Below are 23,694 nucleotides of genomic sequence, written 5' to 3'. Positions count from 1 at the left end.
TAAAGTCAACCAACAGGAAGTGGAGCGCCGGCCGCTGTGACCGAGCGGTTCTAGGCGCTTCAGTCTGGAACCGCGTGACCGCTACGGTCGCAGGTTCGAATCCAGCCTCGGGCACGGATGTGTGTGATGGCCTTAGGTTAGTTAGGTTTAAGTAGTTCTAAGTCTATGGTACTGATGACCTCAGATGTTAAGCCCCGTAGTTCTCAGAGCCATTTGAACCATTTTTTGAGGAAGTGGAGCTTTATACCATATTCATAAAATTTTTCCATTATTTGTCTAACTACAAACAACTGGTACCATGTACCTCTGTTTGGTCGGAATTCACATTGGTATTCTCCGAGTATCTTTTCGGCTCACTTCTTTATTCTTTCGCTCAGCACTCCAGAGAAAATCTTATATACTGTATTCAGTAGGGTTATGCCTCTATACTTTTCACAACTGAGCCTTTCTCCTTTCTTACATATTGGGCATATTATTCCAGTATTCCACTCTTTCGGCATGCTTTCATTTGCCCATATGTTCTTTATTAGTTTAAATATTTCACGTCTTGAGGTTGCCCCCCTTATTTTATTAGTTCTCATTTCATTTTTTCTCATCTTTCCCACGGCTTCATATAATTTCTTCATTTCATTCTGTTCATTTAATTCGTCTATCTCTTTAAAGTTTGATCTCAGCAATTTCTTTTTCTTGCATATTCCTTGCGAATTGGATCTTAATTCTTTGCACACCTCCAAGTTTCTTCTTGTTTCTCTCTGCATCATTCTCAGTCTTGCAGCATTTTTACGTTCTATTACTAGCCTGCATTCATCATCAACCCACTCATTTCTTGCATTTCTTCTCATCCCGACTATGTCTTCTGCTGCCTCTTTCAGCACTTTCTGTATCTTAGTCGATTTCTCTCGGATTTCCATCGTTTCCTTGCTGGGAGCCAGTGCATCTTTTGCTTGATATTCTTTCACAACTTCTTCGTCACACAGTTTTCCTGTGTCTTAGTTTGCATTGTTCTGCATTCCAGGTTTAGGTGTTACAGATAGTTTCTCTCTCAGTGCTGCTTTTACAGCATATTGGTATGAGTGACAGTTACGGCCCCTGCACCTCCTCACATTTATAACTGACGTGGCACATCGTGTCTTTACTAACACATGATCTATTAGATTGACTACTCCACTTACATTTGATTTTCATGTTCAGAGATGTATTCTTTTATGTGGGAAACATGTGCTCCTGATGATTAGATTATTTCTAGCAGCAAATTGACATAACATTTCTTCATTCTCGTTACTACTTCATGTAACTCCCAGATACTCCTCCGCATTCGATTCGCCCAACCTGTGCATTAAAATCTCCCTTAAGTAAGAACTTTTGTACTTTACTGCACGCCCTTTCTAGAGCTTCATAAAACTTAGCCTCTGTTTCTTCTGCTTCCTCTGTTGGTGCGTATGCTGTTATTATCGTTATATTTCTGTATTTCCCTTTCACTCTGACTGCTAAGTCTTTCATTTATGGTTTCAAATTCCAAAACACTTTTACCAACCCCCTTTTGTTATTAGGAAACCCATTCCGGCTTATCCTCTTCTTCCGTCTGGTGTACTATCCAGCAGAGAATACTGGGGCATCTCTATCTGTCCTTGTCCTTGCCATCTTATATCTTGTGGCGCTACAATGTTGTACTTGAACATCATGATCTCATCAGCTATTTCTTTCATTTTTCCAGGTTTCAACGTTGTTCATATATTCCATGATACTATTGCCAAAGCTTTTGTCCTTTTTCTTTGCCGAGGTAGTGCTTTTTGTATCTCATCCATCATACAAGGCCCTTGTTGAGGTTCTGTAATATGTCATTTTTACAGTGTGGGGTTATCGGCCCTACGCTCAACCCTCATCTAGGAGGACCTAGATTTTTTTAGGCTTTACTCCCCTGGGGAGGTTGGCTTCCCTACGCTTACAGAGGCCCCCCACCCCCCTGCCGTATGTTGCGGGACAGTCTGGCTCCTGAGTCGACAGAAGTCCGGCGTGGGTGACCTTGCCAGTAGCTACACTGGCTCTCGACTTCATCGAGGCTCGCAAAACCTCCTGCCCGGCACTGAAGGTGCATACGATTACGCGGTGTCCCCTGGGAGTAAGCCTTCATCTACATCTACATAAGTACTCCAGAAGCCACCGTAAGGTGAATGGGGGTACCGTGCAAAACTACTTGTCCTTTCCTGTACCATGTGCAAATAGAGCGAGGAAAAAACGACTATCTATATGTCTCCGTATGAGCCCTAATTTCGTGGCCCTTAGGCGCAGTGTATGTTGGCATCAGTAGAATCATTCGGCAGCCAGCTTGAAATGCCTCAATAGCGTTCTGCGAAAACAACATTGCCCTCCCTCCAGGGATTCACATACGTGTTCCAACCTACCGATAACAAATCTAGCAGCCGGTCTCTGAATTTCTTCGATGTCCTCCTCCAATCCTACCTGGTACGGATTCCAAACACTTGTGTAGTATATTGAAACAAATAAGCCCTCGGTCAAAAATATTAAGTCAAAATATGATTCGCAACAAATACAACTGCAATGTTGCCTTCTCTACTAACAATAATCTAAAAAGAAACTTCATTCATAATTTGAAGTCCATTCGCTCCCCTGCAGAAAGTTCTGGCGTTTATAGGATCATCTGCGATACCTGCTCCTCCTATTATATATGGCAAACCGGGCGTGCTTTCACCATCAGATATAAAGAACATCTTTTGAGAAAGAACGGCACCAGTCCCCTAAATTCATCCTTTGCCGATCATCTCTTAATTACTGGACATGTGCCTAAAGCCATAGGCGATAGCAGTATTCTGCATACCGAAAAGAAGGGGCGTAGGTTAGATGTCTTAGAGGAACCGGAGATTTTCAAACATCTCACTCGTCATGATGGCCTCATTCTCAACGAACAGCTGCAGCTGCGAAATAAAAACTTTTTTGACTGTGTAAGGCCATTGCTTGATCTTTGATTCAGATTCCTCATGCAGATTACCGAAATGTTGTTTTCCTGTCACATCTTTGCTGTTTTCTTGTATGTCATAACTAACTTTTTTACGTTACAAAATGTATCTCTATTTAAAGCAGATAAATATGTAACTTCATTCTGTTATTATTAATGCTTACGTTATGCTTGTATCAGCTGCATCACAATTTCATGTGTCTAATTTTGAATGTACAGTAGCCTAGTTGTTTCTGCGGCTACTAGATGGCGCTCGTAGCAACACCATGTTTACTTGCCCACACTTTCTAAAGTGGGCACCTCAGTCTGGTTGCAACCCTTGTTCACAGTACGAGCAGCCCTTAGCGGCTCGCCGTCTAACACAAGTGTTCATGACGTCGCCTTGCCGGCTTAGATCTTTTTCAATATGTGACTTGTAAGTACAGCATCTTTTCGAGTCAGTACAAACTTTAATTTTATTAATGTACTATATACCTAATGTTTTAGTACAGTTAGTCTAATTCTGAAGACGAGGCTCATAGTAGCGTCGAAACCAGGACAATTTTGACTTAATATTTGTGACCGAGGGCTTATTTGTTACAATATAATTCTGACACGGTCACTGCACCTTAGCAGCTATGTTGAAAGTTTTACTTGTGTAGTATTCAAGAATAGGTCGGAAGTGCACCCTATATGCAGTCTTCCTTACAGATGAATCACACTTTCCTAAAATGCTGACAATAAACCGAAGTCGAGCATTCGTCCGAACCGTGAATTTAATTTCAAAACTTTTCTTAAGAATTTACTTTATTTACTGGCGATTCATCAAGAACATTAACACATTTAATCACACTGTGTGAACGTGGAAGTAGTTGCCAGTGGGTAACGAAAACAAATCAAATTTCTGTCAACAAATGGAAATTTTATTCCTAAAAACCCTTTTTTTTATATTCGAAACAGATTGAAAATTATTATCAGAAAGCACCCTCTAAATATCAAGTTACGATTTATTCAGAGGCAGAAAGAACAAATTTTTTATAGTACGAGCTTTCGGGCTGAGAACCTTGCCGCTCCCTTTTGACACAGCCGTAGTCACGGCCGCTCACAACAGCCTCTGAAAGACTACACTGGTGAAAATCTGCAACAGACCAGATTACTTTAAACTAAAAATTTTTAACAACTCACACAAGCACATAAACTATGCACCCCGTAGGAGGGATGGAAATCGTACAAAACACTAACATTAAAAGAGTAACTTGCCACCGGAAGTGCAACTTTATTTTAAAAAAACTCTTACGGTTGAAAGGTGGCAACTTTATATACTAAAATAAGCATTTAAATAAAAACCCATAAAATAGTCTTACATAAAATATACATGGTTAGCCAAACATGCTTTACATTACACATATATCGCCACTCAAGATGATAGGCAAGATAAAAACATATTCCAGAAATTCCGCCGTTACACTTCAAGCAATAAATTCGTTAACACCGAATCCGACAAACATGACAGAGGCAGCTATTAACGTATGGCAGATTTACAGGGAGATTAATAAACAACCCGAACCGCAGGTTGCTCTAACCGGCCCCTACTCCACAAGGGAGAAACGGACCACCCAATTCATAAATTTCCACCTCCCCGCGGGTGGGCAAACGGAGAAAAAGGTGAGACGACCCCAAAACAAAGCGGCTGGTGACCTCACCAAGAAAACAAGTAGAATTTAACAAGTAAATGGAACAACATATCTCCAATCACTTAATTTCTAATAAACTGCGATTTCTGGCGAAGACCTGGCGCAGCACCCCCAACGCTCTCCCGAACCGTCCGCTGGCAGCCGCTTCAACGGACGCAGGAAGGCGCGCCGACCAACCGCCAATGACCGTTGCCCGAGCAACTCGAGCAGACTGGCGGCCTACTGCGCAGAATCAGATGCAGGAACTAAACCCCGACCGAGCGACCACTAGCTGAGTACTGTTTCTGGCGGAGTGGCAAGACTCTCATTCAGCCGGCTTTAAAGTTTGATCCAAACGACAGACATACTAGCACTCCGAACGACAGACAGACACTAACTGCCGCACAAACGCGAACGAGAGACAAACCAGCAACTGGTAACGAGGGACTGACCCAGACTGACCAACTGCCGAGCTCATTTTTTTTTTTTTTCTACTGACTGGTTTGATGCGGCTCGCCACAAATTCCTTTCCTGTCCCAACCTCTTTATCTCAGAGTAGCACTTGCAACCTACGTCCTCAATTATTTGCTTGACGTATTACAATCTCTGTCTTCTTCTACATTTTTTGCCCTCTACAGCTCCCTCTAGTACCATGGAAGTCATTCCCTCATGTCTTAGCAGATGTCCTATCATCCTGTCTGTTGTGACTTGGCAAGACAGCCAAGCCACTAGGAGGTAGCCGAAAGGCACGCGTTTAAGCTCACGTAGCCTGGCGTGAGGTCTGGAACAGGTAAAGTAATTATACTAGCAAAAAAGGTACGTAGCTTCTGGAATACTTAACTTTAATCCACAATTGGTGAACATCGGTCTGACGGTACATGCATCACAAGATAAATAGCAAATGATAATGGCGCCTTGCTAGGTAGTAGCAAATGACGTAGCTGAAGGCTATGCTAACTACCGTCTCGGCAAATGAGAGCGTAATTTGTCAGTGAACCATCGCTAGCAAAGTCGGCTGTACAACTGGGGCGAGTGCTAGGAAGTCTCTCTAGACCTGCCGTGTGGCGGCGCTCGGTCTGCAATCACTGATAGTGGCGACACGCGGGTCCGACGTACACTACCGGACCGCGGCCGATTTAAAGGCTACCACCTAGCAAGTGTGGTGTCTGGCGGTGACACCACACTGTTTCTTCTCCTTATCAGTGAGGCCACTTGTTTCCACCTGAATAACAAATTAGCAAACAAAGAGCTCAAAATCCGCTTTGATGGCGGCATTCTTCCATATAATAGAACACCAAAGTATCTGGGCGTGACACTCGATAGAACATTGAGCTATAAACAACACCTTGTAAACACTGCTGAAAAAGTCAGAACTAGAAACAACATTGTCCAAAAGCTTTGTGGCAGTAGTTGGGGGTCCACTGCCTCCGTTTTGCGTAGCTCTGCACTAGGACTTGTCTATTCTGCAGCAGAGTACTGTTCCCCAATATGGTTAAATAGTGCTCACATCAAGAAGGTGGATGCAGTCTTGAACCAAACGACGAGGATTATCTCTGGAACGATCAGGTCAACTTCTGTCCAATGGCTGCCTGTATTGAGCCATATCCCGCCGCCACATTTGCGCAGAGAACACGCACTTGTCAGGGAGTGTCGAAAAATCCAAAATAGCCCAGATCTTCCTATCCACACCCTGAGTAATGGAATTGAGCAAAATAGATTGAAATCCAGACACCCCCCTCTCGCAAGTGCCAAAGATCTGGTAAAGAACGCTTTTATTCTTGAGGACCGCTGGAGAGAAGAATGGGAGGAAAAGACACCGCCTCAGGTGAACACCTTATTGGGAACATCTAACAGACCTCGGGGCTTTGACTTGCCCCGCAAAATCTGGTCTACCCTTAACAGGATCTGGACGAGCCACGGCCGTTGTGCGGACTCCTTGTACAAATGGAGCATAGTGCCATCACCACAGTGCGACTGCGGCGCTGACGGGCAGACAATTCACCATATCGTGGTAGAATGCCCTCTGAGGGCCTACCCTGGGCCAACAAGGGACTTCATGGATGCGACTAACAGTGCAATCGATTATATTTCGAACCTAGATGTTTGTTTGTGATATTGAAACTGTTTAGTGTGTTATGTACTTCTAGATTTTTCATACGTGATTTGTACTTGCCATACGCTAAATAAATAAATCAGTGTTTTCCACATATTCCTTTCCTCTCCGATTCTGCGAAGAACCTCCTCATTCCTTACCTTATCAGTCCACCTAATTTTCAACATTCGTCTATAGCACGACATCTCAAATGTTTCGATTCTCTTCTGTTCCGGTTTTCCCACAGTCCATGTTTCACTACCATACAATGCTGTACTCCAGACGTACATCCTCAGAAATTTCTTCCTCAAATTAAGGCCGGTATTTGATATTAGTAGACTTCCAATGGCCAGAAATGCCTTTTTTGCCATAGCGAGTCTGCTTTTGATGTCCTCCTTGCTCCGTCCGTCATTGGTTATTTTACTGCCTAGGTAGCAGGATTCCTTAACTTCATTGACTTCGTGACCATCAATCCTGATGTTAAGTTTCTCGCTGTTCTCATTTCTACTACTTCTCATTACCTTCGTCTTTCTCCGATTTACTCTCAAACCATACTGTTTACTCATTAGACTGTTCATTTCGTTCAGCAGATCATTTAATTCTTCTTCACTTTCACACAGGATAGCAATGTCATCAGCGAATCGTATCATTGATATCCTTTCACCTTGTATTTTAATTCCACTCCTGAACCTTTCTTTTATTTCCATCATTGCTTCCTCGATGTACAGATTGAAGAGTAGGGGCGAAAGGCTACAGCCTTATCTTACACCCTTCTTAATACGAGCACTTCGTTCTTGATCGTCCACTCTTTTTATTCCCTCTTGATTGTTGTACATATTGTATATGACCCGTCTCTCCCTATAGCTTACCCCTACTTTTTTCAGAATCTCGAACAGCTTGCACCATTTTATATTGTCGAACGCTTTTTCCAGGTCGACAAATCCTATGAAAGTGTCTTGATTTTTCTTTAGCCTTGCTTCCATTATTAGCCGTAACGTCAGAATTGCCTCTCTCGTCCCTTTACTTTTCCTAAAGCCAAAGTGATCGTCACCTAGCGCATTCTCAATTTTCTTTTCCATTCTTCTGTATATTATTCTTGTAAGCAGCTTCGATGCATGGGCTGGTAAGCTGATTGTGCGATAATTCTCGCACTAGTCAGCTCTTGCCGTCTTCGGAATTGTGTGGATGATGCTTTTCCGAAAGTCAGATGGTATATCGCCAGACTCATATATTCTACACATCAACGTGAATAGTCGTTTTGTTGCCACTTCCTCCAATGATTTTAGAAATTCTGATGGAATGTTATCTATCCCTTCTGCCTTATTTGACCGTAAGTCCTCCAAAGCTCTTTTAAATTCCGATTCTAATACTGGCTCCCCTATCTCTTCTAAATCGACTCCTGTTTCTTCTTCTATCACATCAGACAAATCTTCACCCTCATAGAGGCTTTCAATGTATTCTTTCCATCTATCTGCTCTCTCCTCTGCATTTAACAGTGGAATTCCCGTTGCGCTCTTAATGTTACCACCGTTGCTTTTAATGTCACCAAAGGTTGTTTTGACTTCCCTGTATGCTGAGTCTGTCCTTCCGACAATCATATCTTTTTCGATGTCTTCACATTTTTCCTGCAGCCATTTCGTCTTAGCTTCCCTGCACTTCCTATTTATTTCATTCCTCAGCGACTGCCCGCATCTCGTGGTCGTGCGGTAGCGTTCTCGCTTCCCACGCTCGGGTTCCCGGGTTCGATTCCCGGCGGGGTCACGGATTTTCTCTGCCTCGTGATGGCTGGGTGTTGTGTGCTGTCCTTAGGTTAGTTAGGTTTAAGTAGTTCTAAGTTCTAGGGGACTGATGACCATAGATGTTAAGTCCCATAGTGCTCAGAGCCATTTGAACCATTTTGAACCTCAGCGACTTGTATTTCTGTATTCCTGATTTTCCCGGAACATGTTTGTACTTCCTCGTTTCATCAATCAACTGAAGTATTTCTTCTGTTACCCATGGTTTCTTCGCAGGTACCTTCTTTGTACCTATGTTTTCCTTCCCAACTTCTGTGATGGCCCTTTTTAGAGATGTCCATTCCTCTTCAACTGTACTGCCTACTGCGCTATTCCTTATTGCTGTATCTATAGCGTTAGAGAACTTCAAACGTATCTCGTCATTCCTTAGTACTTCCGTATCCCACTTCTTTGCGTATTGATTCTTCCTGACTAATGTCTTGAACTTCAGCCTACTCTTCATCACTACTATACTGTGATCTGAGGCTATATCTGCTCCTGGATACGCCTTACAATCCAGTATCTGATTTCGGAATCTGTCTGACCATGATGTAATCTAATTGAAATCTTCCCGTATCTCTCGGCCTTTTCCAAGTATACCTCCTCCTCTTGTGATTCTTGAACAGGGTATGCACTATTACTAGCTGAAACTTGTTACAGAACTCAATTAGTCTTTCTCCTCTTTCATTCCTTGTCCCAAGCCCATATTCTCCTGTAACATTTTCTTCTACTCCTTCCCCTACAACTGCATTCCAGTCGCCCATGACTATTAGATTTTCGTCCCCCTTTACATACTGCATTACCCTTTCAATATCCTCATACACTTTCTCTGTCTGTTCATCTGCAGCTTGCGACGTCGGCATGTATACCTGAACTATCGTTGTCGGTGTTGGTCTGCTGTCGATTCTGATTAGAACAACCCGGTCACTGAACTGTTCACAGTAACACACCCACTGCCCTACCTTCCTATTCATAACGAATCCGACACCTGTTATACCATTTTCTGCTGCTGTTGATATTACCCGATACTCATCTGACCAGAAATCCTTCTCTTCCTTTCACTTCACTTCACTGACCCCTACTATATCTATATTGAATCTTTGCATTTCCCTTTTCAGATTTTCTAGTTTCCCTACCACGTTCAAGCTTCTGATATTCCACGCTCCGACTCGTAGAACGTTATCCTTTCGTTGATTATTCAATCTTTTTCTCATGGTAACCTCCCCCTTGCCAGTCCCCTCCCGGAGATCCGAATGGAGGACTATTCCGGAATCGTTTGCCAATGGAGAGATCATCATAACACTTCTTCAATTACAGGCCACATGTCCTGTGGATACACGTTATGTGTCTTTAATGCAGTGGTTTCCATTGCCTTCTGCATCCTCATGTCGTTGATCATTGCTGATTCTTCCGCCTTTAGGGGCAATTTCCCACCCCTAGAACAAGAGAGTGCCCTGAACCTCTATCCGCTCCTCCGCCCTCTTTGACAAGGCCGTTGGCAGAATGAGGCTGACTTTTTATGCCGGAAGTCTTTGGCCGCTAATGCTGATTATTTATCAAAATTTAGGCAGTGGCGGGGATCGAACTGGGACCGTAGACGTTTTTATTATGAATCAAAGACGCTACCCCTAGACCACGGGAGCTCATAGCGCCCCTTAAATGCACGTGAACAGGCAACCCTTCCCCTTTCCCACCAGAGGGAGACACCAAAGCTGCGATCGCCACAGCGGCGCCACCGCCAGAGACGGAGGGAGACTGCTTCACACAACGCGCTGTGGCGCGCTCTTCAAAACAGCAATTTTATACCACGGCTCACGTCTTCCCTTATTTGCAATGCTGCCAGTACCTTCGCAAAGCGAGTCGTATTTTCTATTCATAAAACCAGACGATTCTGTCGAACACGAACGACCAGCCGCTCGACTTATTTAACAAGCTATAACTTGTGGACGCTGAGTGCAGTTAAGAGCCATTACGGAGGTTGCTCGTTAAAAGACAACATTTTCCGAGAACCTGCTCCCGCACGTTTTATTTTTTTCTTTCTTCCTTCGTACCTCACAGTTTGTTTAGGATGACATCTATGGAGAAACTGATAGCAGTTCCGAACAAGGTTAATTGCTCAGACGTGTGAATGATAGCGAACCATCAGTTTAATAACTCCTGGTTATAAAATACTGTCACGAAATATCCACAGAAAAGTGGAAAACCGTCAGATGCTTACATCGGGGAAGGTCAGGCCGGGGTCAAAGAAAGGTATAGGCTGTTTGGAAAGTTGCTGTACAGTTAAAACATACGAGGGCAGCCCAGAAAGTAATGAACCGCATTTTTTTTCTCAGCTGAAAACAACGGTACGAATGCGTAATATTACTTGTATATTATTTGAAGTTGAGCGCGCCGAGTTCCATCACTTCTGACAGATAACTGCAGGACAGTTTGAAAATGGCCTCTGTAGGTAATGAACTCTACAAGCCACGTGCCGTCATTACATTTCTCACCACAGAGAAATAAACTGTGGGGTAAATTCACAAACGATTGTGCAAAGTCTGTGGAGCATCTGCTGCTGACAGAAGTACAGTTAGTGGCTGGACACGGAGGGTGAGGTCATAAGAAGGCGGTTCGGCGGAGTCTCCACGATTTGCAGCGGTCGGGGAGACCATCCAGGGCTGTCACACGTGACATGTTGCAGCGAGCTGACGTTGTCATTCGCGAGGACAGACGCATTGCGAATCGGCACTAGCAAATCAGTAAAGGAAGTGTAGATGCAACTATCCGCACTCTTGGATATTCAAAAGTGTGTGGAAGACGGATCCCGCAGCGTCTGACGGTGGGTCTCATATCGCACAGAAAAAAAAACATTTGTCTCGATTTGTTGCAACGTTTTTGAATCTGAAGGGGTGGCCTTCTTGTCACGGATTGTGACAGGTGATGAAACCCAGATTCACCATTTTGAGCTCGAAACAAAACGACAGTCGATGGAATGGCGAGATTCCCATTCCCCACAGGTCGTGATCACTGTGTTCTGGGACTGTGAAGGTGTGATAATCTTTGATGTGATGCCAAGAGGCGGTACCATTAATTCAGAAGCATACGTGAACACACTAACAAAACTCAAGACGCGCTTCCGGCGACTTCGGCGCCTCAGCAACCCACGAGATGCTTTGCTGCAACACGATAACGCTCGACCTCACACAAGTCTGAGGACAGCTGAACACATTGTAAAACAGGGTTGGACAGTGGTACCCCATCTACCCTATAGCTCCGACCAAGCCCCCTCGGACTTCCACTTGTTTAGGCCATAGCTACCCGGGACGGTAGCTCAGCGTGTTCCGTCAGACTGTAACAACAAGAACGAAGTGAATGGTTCAACGATGAACTTGAATGGGTGTCATAGGATGTCTGCACCGAACAAATTGGACAAACAGTACAGAACAAAATGCCAATACAAAATAACAGCTGAGTGGATAGCGCGTCTGATTGCTATGCAGTGGGTTCGGGTTCGATCCCCGGCTGGGTCGGAATTTTTATCCGCTCGAGGACTGGGTGTCGTGTTGTCCTCACCACTCCGTCGTCATCGAGACGCAAGTCGCCCAGTGTGGAGTCAGCTGAAAAGACTTGCAACTTCTTCAGTTGGAGACTCTCGACCATCAACGCCATACTACCATTTCAATTATTTCTGTACTAATATTCTACTCTTAAGGCGATAAGCTATAAATACAACTTTCCTGTTTGCTAACAACTTCTGATTTACGTATATGTATATATCGGCCGAATACTGTTTGAGATTTTTGCTAACAATGTTTTACTGTTATATACGGGGTGTTTAAAAAGTCTGTCCGCAGTGCCGTATGATTGTTAGCCGCGCGTGCTGTATGATCGTTCGCCTGCCTGGTTTACTTCCCTTCAAGTGGACTCTCCCAACATTCCACTCTTTCGTTTATCTCAGCCAGCGTCAGTAGTAACGTTGGTGTGTGTTGACGTGAACGTTTTAGTTTAGTTTCTTTATTCGTTTGTTTCGTTTTTGTCACTGTTAAAATGCTAACCATTGAAGAACGTGTGTTCCTAGTCGAGGAAGTGTTCAAAATTGGCAGTAAATACAGATTCAGTTCGTCAAACATTTAATTTCAGTTTTCCCGGATACAACACTCCCACATCGCGATACTGTGCGAGATTTGATTAACAGATTTCGAAGTACGGGTTTAGTGACAGATGAACCGAGAAGCGATCGTCCTAGCGTTTTGTCTGAGGATAAACTACTCGATATTTCCGATAAAATGTCCCTGAGTCCGAACAAATCAGTAAGAAAACTCGCCAAGGAAATCGATGCTAGTGTCGGAACGGCCCACACAGCTGTAAGGAAAAAAATTAGAACTTTTCCCATACAAAGTGACAGTCGTGAAAGAACTGCAAAATACTGATCATGGCAAGAGACTGTATTATTGTCAATTGTTCAAAAATTTCGTTCAACAAAATGGAAGGGATATTCTTAATGAAACGTTTTTCACTGATGAGGCGTGGTTTCATTTATCCGGGTGCATGAGCTCGCAAAATTCTTATATCCCGGAGTACTGCAAATCCATTATGTATTCACGAGGAACCACTTCATTCTGTGAAAATAGGAGTCTGGATTGCAATTTCTAGACGTCGGATTGTGGGTCCCATATTTTTCAACGAAACAATAAGCGCACAACGATACTGCAGTGATATTCTGTACCCATTCATAGGAGAACTTCTGTTTAGTGAAATACTGAACGGTTATCTTCAACAATATGGTTCAGCCGCGCACACAGCTCGCTTTTCAGTGTCACTGCATGCTGAAGTTTTTGGTGATCGCATTATTTCAAAGGGAGTTTGGCCTCCACGATCGCCTGACCTAACATACCTCACTTTTTCTTACGGGGTGCAGCGAGAGCAGCTGTCTACAAAAACCGTTCAAAATCCATCGATGAATTCAAAACTGCAATATCCACTTTCACTGCTTCTGTTACAGAAGAAATGTTACAGCTTGTGTTCGAAAACACGATTAGACGAATTGAATTGTGTATTCATCAACAGCGGGGACACTTTCAACTTTTAATGTGAAAATTTGTAACAAAAATGAATATTCAATAAATTAATGACTTGTATTTCACTGAGTTTCATTTCGGTATATTCACTGCGGCATATGGCACGCGCGGCTAGCAATCACACGCCACTGCGGAGAGACTTCTTGAACAACCCGGATTACACGTGTATTTCTATATTATATTTAACGTATGTCCTTCAGAGAGTTCATTTGAGTGTTATACAAACATCTGAAGTAAATCTCTCAAGAACTTCTAGAGCTTTATCGTGAAGGAATACAGTGTCAGGGCCAACAGCCTTGCCGCAATGCTACATCTATACTCCGCAAGCCACCCAACAGTGTGTGGCGTAGGGCACTTTACGTGCCAGTCATTACCTCCCTTTCCTCTTCCAGTCGCATATAGTTCGCGGGAAGAACGACTGCCGGAAAGCCCCCGTGCGCGCTCTAATCTCTCTAATTTTACATTCGTGATGTCCTCGAGAGGTATAAGTAGGGGGAAGCAATATATATGATACCTCATCCAGAAACACACCCTCTCGAAACCTGGACAGCAAGCTACACCGCGATGCAGAGCGCCTCTCTTGCAGAGTCTGCCAATTGAGTTTGCTAAACATCTCCGTAACACTATCACGCTTACCAAATAACCCTGTGTGTGTTTGTCCCTAGGATAATTTAGGTTAAGTAGTGTGTAAGCTTAGGGACTGATGACCTTAGCTGTTAAGTCCCATAAGATTTCACACGCATTTGAACAATTTTTTTTTTTGATGAGCAATACTCAAGCATAGGTCGAACGAGTGTTTTGTAAGCCACCTCCTTTGTTGAAGGACTACATTTTCTAAGGACTCTCCCAATGAATCTCAACCTGGTACCCGCCTTACCAACAATTAATTTTATATGATCATTCCACTTCAGATCGTTCCGTACGCATACTCCCAGATATTTTTCAGATGTAACTGCTACCAGTGTGTGTTCCGCTATCATATAATCATACAATAAAGGATCCTTCTTTCTATGTATTCGCAATACATTTGTCTATGTTAAGGGTCAGTTGACACTTCTTGCACCAAGTGCCTATCCGCTGCAGATCTTCCTGCATTTCGCTGCAATTTTCTAATGCTGCAACTTCTCTGTATACTGTAGCATCATCCGCGAAAAGCCGCATGGAACTTCAGACACTATCTACTAGGTTCCCGTCACATCACCGAAGTTAAGCGCTGCCGGGCTGGGCTAGCGCTTGAATTGGTGTCCGTCCGGTCGGCCGAGCGCTGTTGGCAAGCGGGGTGCACTAACCCCTTGTGAGGCAAACTGAGGAGCTACTTTATTGCAGAGTAGCGGCTCCAGTCTCGGAAACTGACATACGGCCCGGAGAGCGGTGTGCTGACCACATGCCCCTCCATATCCGCATCCAGTGACACATCTAGGCTGAGGATGAGACGGCGGCCGGTCGGTATCGTTGAGCCTTCGTGGCCTCTTCGGGCGGAGTTTGGTTTTTTTAGTACAGTGTCAAGAGTAGCGTTGACCACTCAACGTACCATGTTCAAAGATTGCCTGGTCAGTACGCCAATGCAGCATTGCACATTCCCACACCAGCACGCGGAGCACCAGAACGATCATCTTCGACTAAGTTCCTGGGTGCCTTACGTTTCCCGCCTCTCGCGATATGACGGTGCGGCGAGCTGTCTTACGTGATGATTTTGGTTGGCCATGTGTCATGGTGTGGAAAACAATTATTGAGACCTGGTGGTCAACGGAAGGCAGGATTCGAATACGATTGTGGATCGAATACGATCAGTTACTATTGGTTGCCTTTTACAGTTACACACAATTTATTTTTAAAACATAAATTCCAAACTCAACAATAAATAAAAAAATCACACGTTATTAATGAAGGAATAAACAACTGTGTAAAAAATAGTGTTTTCAGGGCGTTACAATTAAGCAAATCACCATAAAATACAGATACATATAATGTTTTTTTAAAAAAAGCCACTGTGACCATGGCTGAAGGCATTACACGCCAAGAATGGCAATAAATTAAGAATGTTTAAGAACTCACTGCAATTACAAGTATTGAAATATTAAAGGCGAGTCGCCACAAGCACCGCAGAAGGCATCAGACGCCAGCAATGGCAGTAAATAAGGTTTTAAGGCTTACTGCTAAAGTACAAATACCAAATGACCACAATCACGGCTGAAGGCCTCACACTCCAGGAACGGTAATAATATTTTTTAAAATTTTGAAACCTGATGTAAAACACCAAATACAATAGCTAAAGTAAATTAAAAAACAAGCAACTGATCCAGGCAGTGCTCCAGGAACCGACCTTTGAGAAGGTCTGGCAACAAACACTTTCGCGAGCGATGAGATAGGCAGCCAAAAGTTGGATTCACTTCACAAGATGGTAACTCAGACTAGTGGCAGTCTAACGAATCACTAATGATAATCTTGCTGAAGCTATCTGACGTCTGATAAACCAAATGCAACGATGGAACAATACGCCAAAGCCGGAACCCGCGGTCTGCACTACGTCCCCAGAATACTGTGTTCAGAGCGCCCGGAACGAGAAAGGAACCACTATCAGATTTCCGTCCAGTTCCACAAACCAGAAAATCAACAGTACAGAACACCAGACAAACCAACAGTAACTAAAGCCACACTCGATTTGCGTGCGAGGCAAAACCGAAATGTAACCAACCAGAATCAGCAACCACACGCCAATGCGGAAACAGTCGCAAAGCGAGCTAAAACCAAGTACCAAATGAGTGATATCAAATTAAAAACACACAAACGCACACTGAACTCACTGTGAGAACTCTGACGACGGTTGGCAGAATGAAACAAATCTCTTCACTGCTTTAGTAAGTCACAGTTGAGTAACCACACTCAGCCAAGTGCTTTTAACACAATAGGGTGTTGAAGTACCAAGCGGTACGCAGATCCACCAAACTGCACATGATGGCGCTATGGTAATCTGTCACAACATCACATATGTATCATGGGGCCCACACGGGTGACAGACTCCGCTCTACTAGGATTAAAATGCACTCATCGTAAACCTTGCTGTATCAGTTTCACGACGAGGTCGTGCACCTCGTGAGGGCAGCCCTTCCATGTGGCAGTCCATGCGTGCCGCCAGCGGTCCCGGTCTGTTGTCGCACTGCGCCTACCTGGCTCCTTCTGCGTCCCCAACCGAACTGGCCCACTCACACGACCCGGAAAAACAACGACGTCGCCCCAGAGATAGCGCAACAGTTACTACATATCGATAAACGCCGCTGCTGCCACTAGCAGACAGGCAACGCTAGCGAAACCGAGTGGCGCAAGTCAACGCGAGAAGAAGACAAACAACCGCAACCCTGCCAACTAAACGATACCGTCTGACCTCCAACAGAGGGCGGAAACCTACAAACAGCACCAACGCGAGCCACAGCACGGCTAATCTATGTTGCACAGGCGGTACCGAGACCAACAGATCCTTGAACATGGTACACCCACTAGTCAATGTTATTGTGACACTGTAGCGACTCCCATGTGCGTCTTCACACTGGCGCATTCAGCCCCGAGTCCATTTTTACGGACTACAATGCGCGAATTCATCGAAATGTGTTGGTGAAGGAACTATTGCAACGACTGGATATACGGCGAATGGAATGTCCTGCTCGTTTCTCCCGAATCAAATCCGATCGAGCAAGTGTGCAATGAATTCGCAAGACACGCTGACAGTCATGCAGCACTTGCCAAACGCGCTGATGCATTAATTGAAAACTCCTACCGTAAGAACCAGCTACCAACCTTGCAGGGCATGCATTGCTGTCTTTGGTAATCACGAACCGTATTAACAACCATCCCCGGCCTTTTGTAATGTCAAGGAGACCATCACAGCCGCTCGGAATGGCCACCTGGCTACAGGCGCCATGTCACTGACTGCGCGGCTCCTCTCTCGGGCATGGGTGTGTGTGTGTTGTTCTTAGCATAGGTTAGTTCAAGTTAGTTCAAGTAGTGTGTCGGCTTAGCATTCATTGATAGAGGTTGGATGTCCTCCTCATAGAGAGCGTGCCAAATTCTGTCCAATTGGCGGGTTAGATTATCAAATTCCGAGCTTGTTGGAGGGCCCTGCCCGTAATGCTCCAAACGTTCTCAATTGGGGAGAGATCCGGAGATCTTATTGGCCAACGTAGAGTTTGGCAGGCACGAGGACAAGCTGTACAAACCCTCGCTGTGCCGGGGGGAGGCATTAGTTTGCTGAAACGTAAGCCCAGGATGGCCTGCCCTTAAGGTCAACAAAAGAGGGTGCAGAATGTCTCCAGCGTCATCGCTGGTCATCGGGGCCTGGAATCTCGTTGACTGGACTTCAGTTGCCTTCAGTGATGAGCCTCGTTTCCGGCGGAGCCCCGATAACCGGCGAAGACGTACTTGGACACAACCAGAAGTAACAGTCTGGGGTGCCATTTCGTTCCATATCAGGAACCCTTTAATTGTCAATGCAAATCCAAGTAAGTGTTTGCGTAAGGGCCAGTTGTGGACCAACGAGTTACTGACTTGCTCAATTTGTGAAGTTCGTTCTCTTGAATAAATCATCCAATTTTTCTGAAATTGTAGTCATTTCTTTGTGTGTAAACGCCGCTCACATATGCCGATTTCAGTCCCATTTCGATAATTCCTTCGTGGTGCTTATTTTTGTCTTATAGTGTGTTGTTCCGGTTAGCAACAAGATATTTAACACGTAAACTGCCTTAAGCCACATGTAACCGGGCTTCAGTAATTGCTGAATTTTGTGAATGCATGGTTGGGCATCGGCACATTTCTCTGCTGATGCAGGGCGACCGCTAGGTCTTCATACTTATATACGTCTAGGAGGAAATTAGAATTATATGTTAATACCTGCAGCTGCTGACAGGCGTTGATATATATCAAAGGGACAGGTGAAAATGTGTGCCCCGACCGGGATTCGAACCCGGGATCTCCTGCTTACATGACAGACGCTCTATCCATCTGAGCCACCGAGGGCACAGTGCGACTGCAGTGAGTATCTCGCGCACGCCTCCCGCGAGACCCACATTCTCACCTTATATGTCCACACACTACATTCGTAGTGTCCCTACCCAGCACACTCATTACTCGTGGAAGATATTCTTACCAAGCCCCATAAGAGTTCGGGTAATATGTGTGCATCCGCACAGAAGAGGAAGATCACGGCCGGTATGACCAGAACTATATACTTACATGGATCTGGTGTCTGTTCTTCCTCTTCTCTGCGGATGCACACATATTACTCGAACTCTTACGGGACTTGGTAAGAATATCTTCCACGAGTAATGAGGGTGTTGGGTAGGGACACTACGAATGTAGTGTGTGGACATATAAAGTGAGACTGTGGGTCTCGCGGCAGGCGTGCGCGAGATAATCCCTGCAGTCGCACTGTCTTCTGTGTCCTCGGTGGCTCTGATGGATAGAGCGTCTGCCATGTAAGCAGGAGATCCCGGGTTCGAGTCCCGGACGGGGCACACTTTTTCACCTGTCCCCGTTGATATATATCAACGCCCGTCAGCAGCTGAAGGTATTAATGTATCATTCTAATTTCGCGCTAGATCTTCAGTACGTTCCGAGATGGATAGGTCGAGCAGGGCCGGTGCCTTAGCTTCCTGAAGATCACTATCCTCATTCCTTTGGATTTTTCAGCAAGTGGTCATCTCAAAAACAGCGAAAGCTACAGCCATGTCAAGAGTTACGAGCGAATCAGGGGATGGTCGAAAGAAATCGAAATTCGCTGCAGAGGCGTGTGCAGTATTCCATCCAAAAGCGACAGATCACCACCTTTAACGTGCAGAAGTGTACAGAAAATTGTACCGTACTGAAGCAGTGTTGTTTTCCTCAGGTACTATACTTATTCGCTGTAGCATTTTCCATATCTTAATGAGTAAAATCTGAATATTCCATTTCGCATCATAGCAGTGGACTCAGACAGCACCGATTCTTCGACAAGTAGTTTTACATCTGTTAGTGAAATCCTGCAACAATTACTCGGACCGTCCACGAGATACGCACTGCCAGTAGGAAAGTGATGGTCGAAACCCACTCGAGTGCGAAGCTCGTTAAATTGTGCGTAAATTATCGCTCTCGAGAGATATCTGAAACACACTCCAGCAAATTTCATTGCGAGTCGATAAGCCTCGCGATGAGTGATGTCGAAATCCAGCTAATGACCCCCGTGCAAACCCGAGGAGTGCGACGTAAGAGGGTAATAGCACGTGATTGAGTTCGTAGAACACAAAGACAGATACGTTCGTGTGCCGCGGAAACGCAATAAAATAAGTGGTTTGCTCGGCGGGAACAAAAAAATTGTTTACCTGTCGTTACGTCAAATCGAGCGGGTGACCCATCCGAATGTAAATTTGACATTGACTGCAAACTATCTCAAGAGGTGAAAAACACAATATAGCGGATGTTCTACAGTAGGGAAACTGCTGAACCGTCTCATTACGTGTTTCTTTCAGGTACCTATTATGTTCAAACCAGAAAAAAATAGGTGGATGAAAAACTGGTTCAAGGAGAGTCGAATGCTACTCATGAAGACTTGTTGAGAGGTTGGAAGAAACAATCATCGTAACTTTTTGTGTGTTGATGGTCCACCATGTTATACATTGTTCTTCCCACACACTGGCCTCCACATACATAGGTACTTGCGCCCCTCCCCCCCCCTCCTCCCCTTTCCCTCAAAGGCCCTTGGACACGCTAAGGCTCTTAACGCTAATTCCCTTTCTAAGCCTGTGCTCAATTCAAGGCACACGTCTTCCAATCGTCTACAGATTTATAACTACCACAAGCACTGATTGAGCGCTACAAACCCGTGTTTGTTTTGGGACATGTCCTGTGTATGATGAAAAGGCAGTAAAACGCGAAGTCGTTTAGCGTTTTTGATTACAGATGATAGAAATAAAACGACGTTCAAAGATGTAATACCATATAAGGCAATCAACATAACTAGGTACATATAAGAATAGAATAATACATTTACGTAAAATTAGTGTTTTTAAGCAGGTGGTTCATTATCAACAATACCTGATGCAATTTTGTTAACATCTTTTCATTTCATCAGTTAGCTGGTCGTCCTGACTGAATCCTTCACAAGATAAAGAGCATCGAATTTTACATTGGTAATTATCATTGTCTCCAACATACTTTACAATTTCAAATTTGTCCACAATACCACCAAGTATGTCCTTCAAAAGTTCCAAAGGATATTGCGGAGACATGGCTTAGCCACAGCCTGGGGGATGTTCCCAGAATGATATTTTCACCCTACAGCGGAGCGTGCGCTGATATGAAACTTCCTGGCAGATTAAAACTGTGTGCCGGACCGAGACTCGAACTCGGGACCTTTGCCTTTCGCGGCAGGTGCTCTACCATCTGAGCTTCCCAAGCACGACTCACGCCCCGTCCTCACAGCTTTACTTCTGTCAGTATCTCGTCACCTACCTTCTGTCTAAGCCATGTCTCCGCAATATCCTTTCTTTCAGGAGTGCTAGTTCTGCAAGGTTCGGAGGAGAGCTTCTTTAAAGTTTGGAAGGTAGGAGACGAGATACTGGCAGAAGTAAAGCTGTGAGGACGGAGCGTGAGTCGTGCTTGGGTAGCTCAGATGGTAGAGCACTTGACCGCGAAAGGCAAAGGTCCCGAGTTAGAGTCTTGGTGCGGCACACAGTTTTATCTGCCAGGAAGTTTTACACAGAACAGTGTTCGGACCGCGACTGACTTTGTAACGTATTGAATACGTTACAGACGTGCCTTTCGTGGTCAAATACAAAAGCGCAACCTGCATGCTTGGAAAGCATCTACGTTAATGTTGAAGCCTGCATTTCTTGCGATGTTTCCACACTTCTGTCCACAACCCCACTACGTCTGTGTGTGCTGATACATTCTTCACGGGTGTCACTAGTTTATTTAATTTACAGTATCTAATTCGTGGTTTTATTATTGCTGTTTATTCTTATTCGCACGGCAAATAATAGGTTACGGTTCATAAAGGGCAATGGATATAAATTTCCACAATGTGTAATTTGTTACTTTTATAACGTAAGAAAAAATAAACGACGCACTACGAAGGAATAATTCGAAGGGGACGGGAATCGTTAATGTGATGTACACATACAGACAAAGAAATTGGGTGATTTGTTTACAGAAAGAGCTTCACAAATTGAGAAAGTCAATAATGCACTGGTGCAGTTCTGGCCCTTATGCAAGCGCTCATTCGCATTGGCATTAACCGAGCGAGGTGGGGCTGTAGTTAGCACACTGGACTCGCATTCGGGAGGACAACGGTTCAATCCCGCGTCCGGCCATCCTGATTTAGCTTTTCCGTGAGTTCCCTAAATCGCTTCAGGCAAATGCCGGGATAGTTCCTTTGAAGGGGCACGGCCGACTTCCTTCACCATCCTACCCGAATCCGATGAGACCGATGACCTCGCAGTTTGGTCTCCTCCCCAAAATCAACCAAACCCGCCTTGCCATTGATAGTTGCTCCATGGCGTCCTGAGAGGTGTCGTGCCAACTTCTATCCATTTGGCGCGTGAGGTCATCAAAATGCCGAACTAGTTGGAAGGCCCTGCCCATAACGCTCTAGATTGGGGGGGGGGGGAGGGGGCGGCGAGAGATCCGGCGACTTTAGTGCCAAAGGTAGGGTTTAGCAAGAACAAAGACAAGCAGTAGAAACTCTCGTCGTCTGCGGGCGGGTATTATCTTGCTGAAATCCAAGATGGCTTGCCACGAAGGGCAACAAAACGGGGCGTAGAATATCGTCTATTTACTGTTGTGCTTAAGGGTTCAGGGTATGACAACCAAAGGGGACCTGCTATGAAAGGAAATGGCACCCCATATCATCATTCGTGGTTGTAGGGCCATCACTGAAGACAATGCTACTCCAGACAGTGAAATTTCATGCCGAAAGCATGTCTGTAGACGCCCTGGACCCCTTTGGGATAACAGTCCGACTGTTGTCCGCCATACGACTGAGATCCTGGAGTGATGGCCCGGGGTGGCATTTAATTTCATAGCAGGACCTCTTTGATGTTCATCTGCGGCACTCTTTCAACACAACGTTGCGTCGACTATTTCTACGCCCCGTTTTGTTGCGTTTCATGGGAAATCTTTCTGGGCTCACATTTCAGCAACATAATACCCGCCGGTACAGGGCGAGAGTTTCTATTGCTTATTTTCATCCTTGCCAATCCTTACCTTGGCCACCAAGGTCGCCAGATCTCTCACGAATTCAGAAAGTTTGGAGTATTATGGGGAAGACCCTATAATCATCTCGGGATTTTGACGATCTAACGTGCCAGTTGAACAGAATTTGGCACGGTATGCCTCATGAGGGCATCTAACAATTCTATCAATCAATGACGAGCCGAATAACTGCTTGCACAAGGGCCTAGGATGGACCAACGCGTTATTGATTTGGTTTGTGAAGTTCTTTCTCTTGAATAAATCATGCAATTTTTGGTGACATTGAATTCATTGGTTTGTCTGTACACGAAATTCACCTCTATCGATTTCTGTCCCATTCAGATAATTCCTTCGTGGTGCGTTCTTCTTTTTAGTGTACTTAATCATTTTCCAATTTTGAATTACTACTGCTCTATCTGCAGCACATACTGATCTTTCCGAAACTTTGAAATTTTGATATATTGTTTTTCCGATTTGCTGTGCTTTAGCGTTCTTAAGAGCCAGTACCTGAAAATGTTTTCTTGATTTCTTCAGCATGAGAGGAACTTACTACGTCAGCAATCACTCAGTCAAAATATATTAAGCAGGGACGGCAAAAGATATTAAAGCCATAGAGCCTAATAACTGTAACAACGAGCAGCTAGATCTACTACATAAATGCTTTGCAAATCGTGGTGCACGGAGAGGGTGTTTCTCGTTATACGGGGGTTTCTGTCCATGCCGATCCCGTACAGAGCACGGGATGAGTGACTGCTTAAACGCACCTATGAGAAATACAGTTAAGTCTTTTCGTCGACCCTTATGGGAGCTGTACGAAGGGAGTTGTAGTGTAATCTCCTAGATTCTTCACTCGATGCTGTTTCTTGAAACTTTGTAAGTAGGCTTAACCCATTCGTCACTGAATTAATTCAAATTGCGCCTATTA

At 44.6% G+C, this 23,694-nt stretch overlaps 1 non-coding gene across 1 annotated transcript; it reads right to left on the bottom strand.

Moving 5' to 3' along the window:
- Positions 1–18,486: 18,486 nt before the first annotated feature.
- On the bottom strand, positions 18,487–18,561 carry Trnat-ugu. Its single transcript has one exon. It is a non-coding gene; the product is annotated as a tRNA-Thr (tRNA).
- Between the last annotated feature and the right edge of the window lie 5,133 nt (positions 18,562–23,694).

The sequence above is a fragment of the Schistocerca piceifrons genome, chromosome 9, assembly GCF_021461385.2.
Source record: "Schistocerca piceifrons isolate TAMUIC-IGC-003096 chromosome 9, iqSchPice1.1, whole genome shotgun sequence".
Taxonomy (NCBI): Eukaryota; Metazoa; Arthropoda; class Insecta; order Orthoptera; family Acrididae; genus Schistocerca; species Schistocerca piceifrons.
The sequence above is the reverse complement of the archived record's forward strand: the minus strand, read 5'-3'. Positions and strand labels throughout refer to the sequence as shown.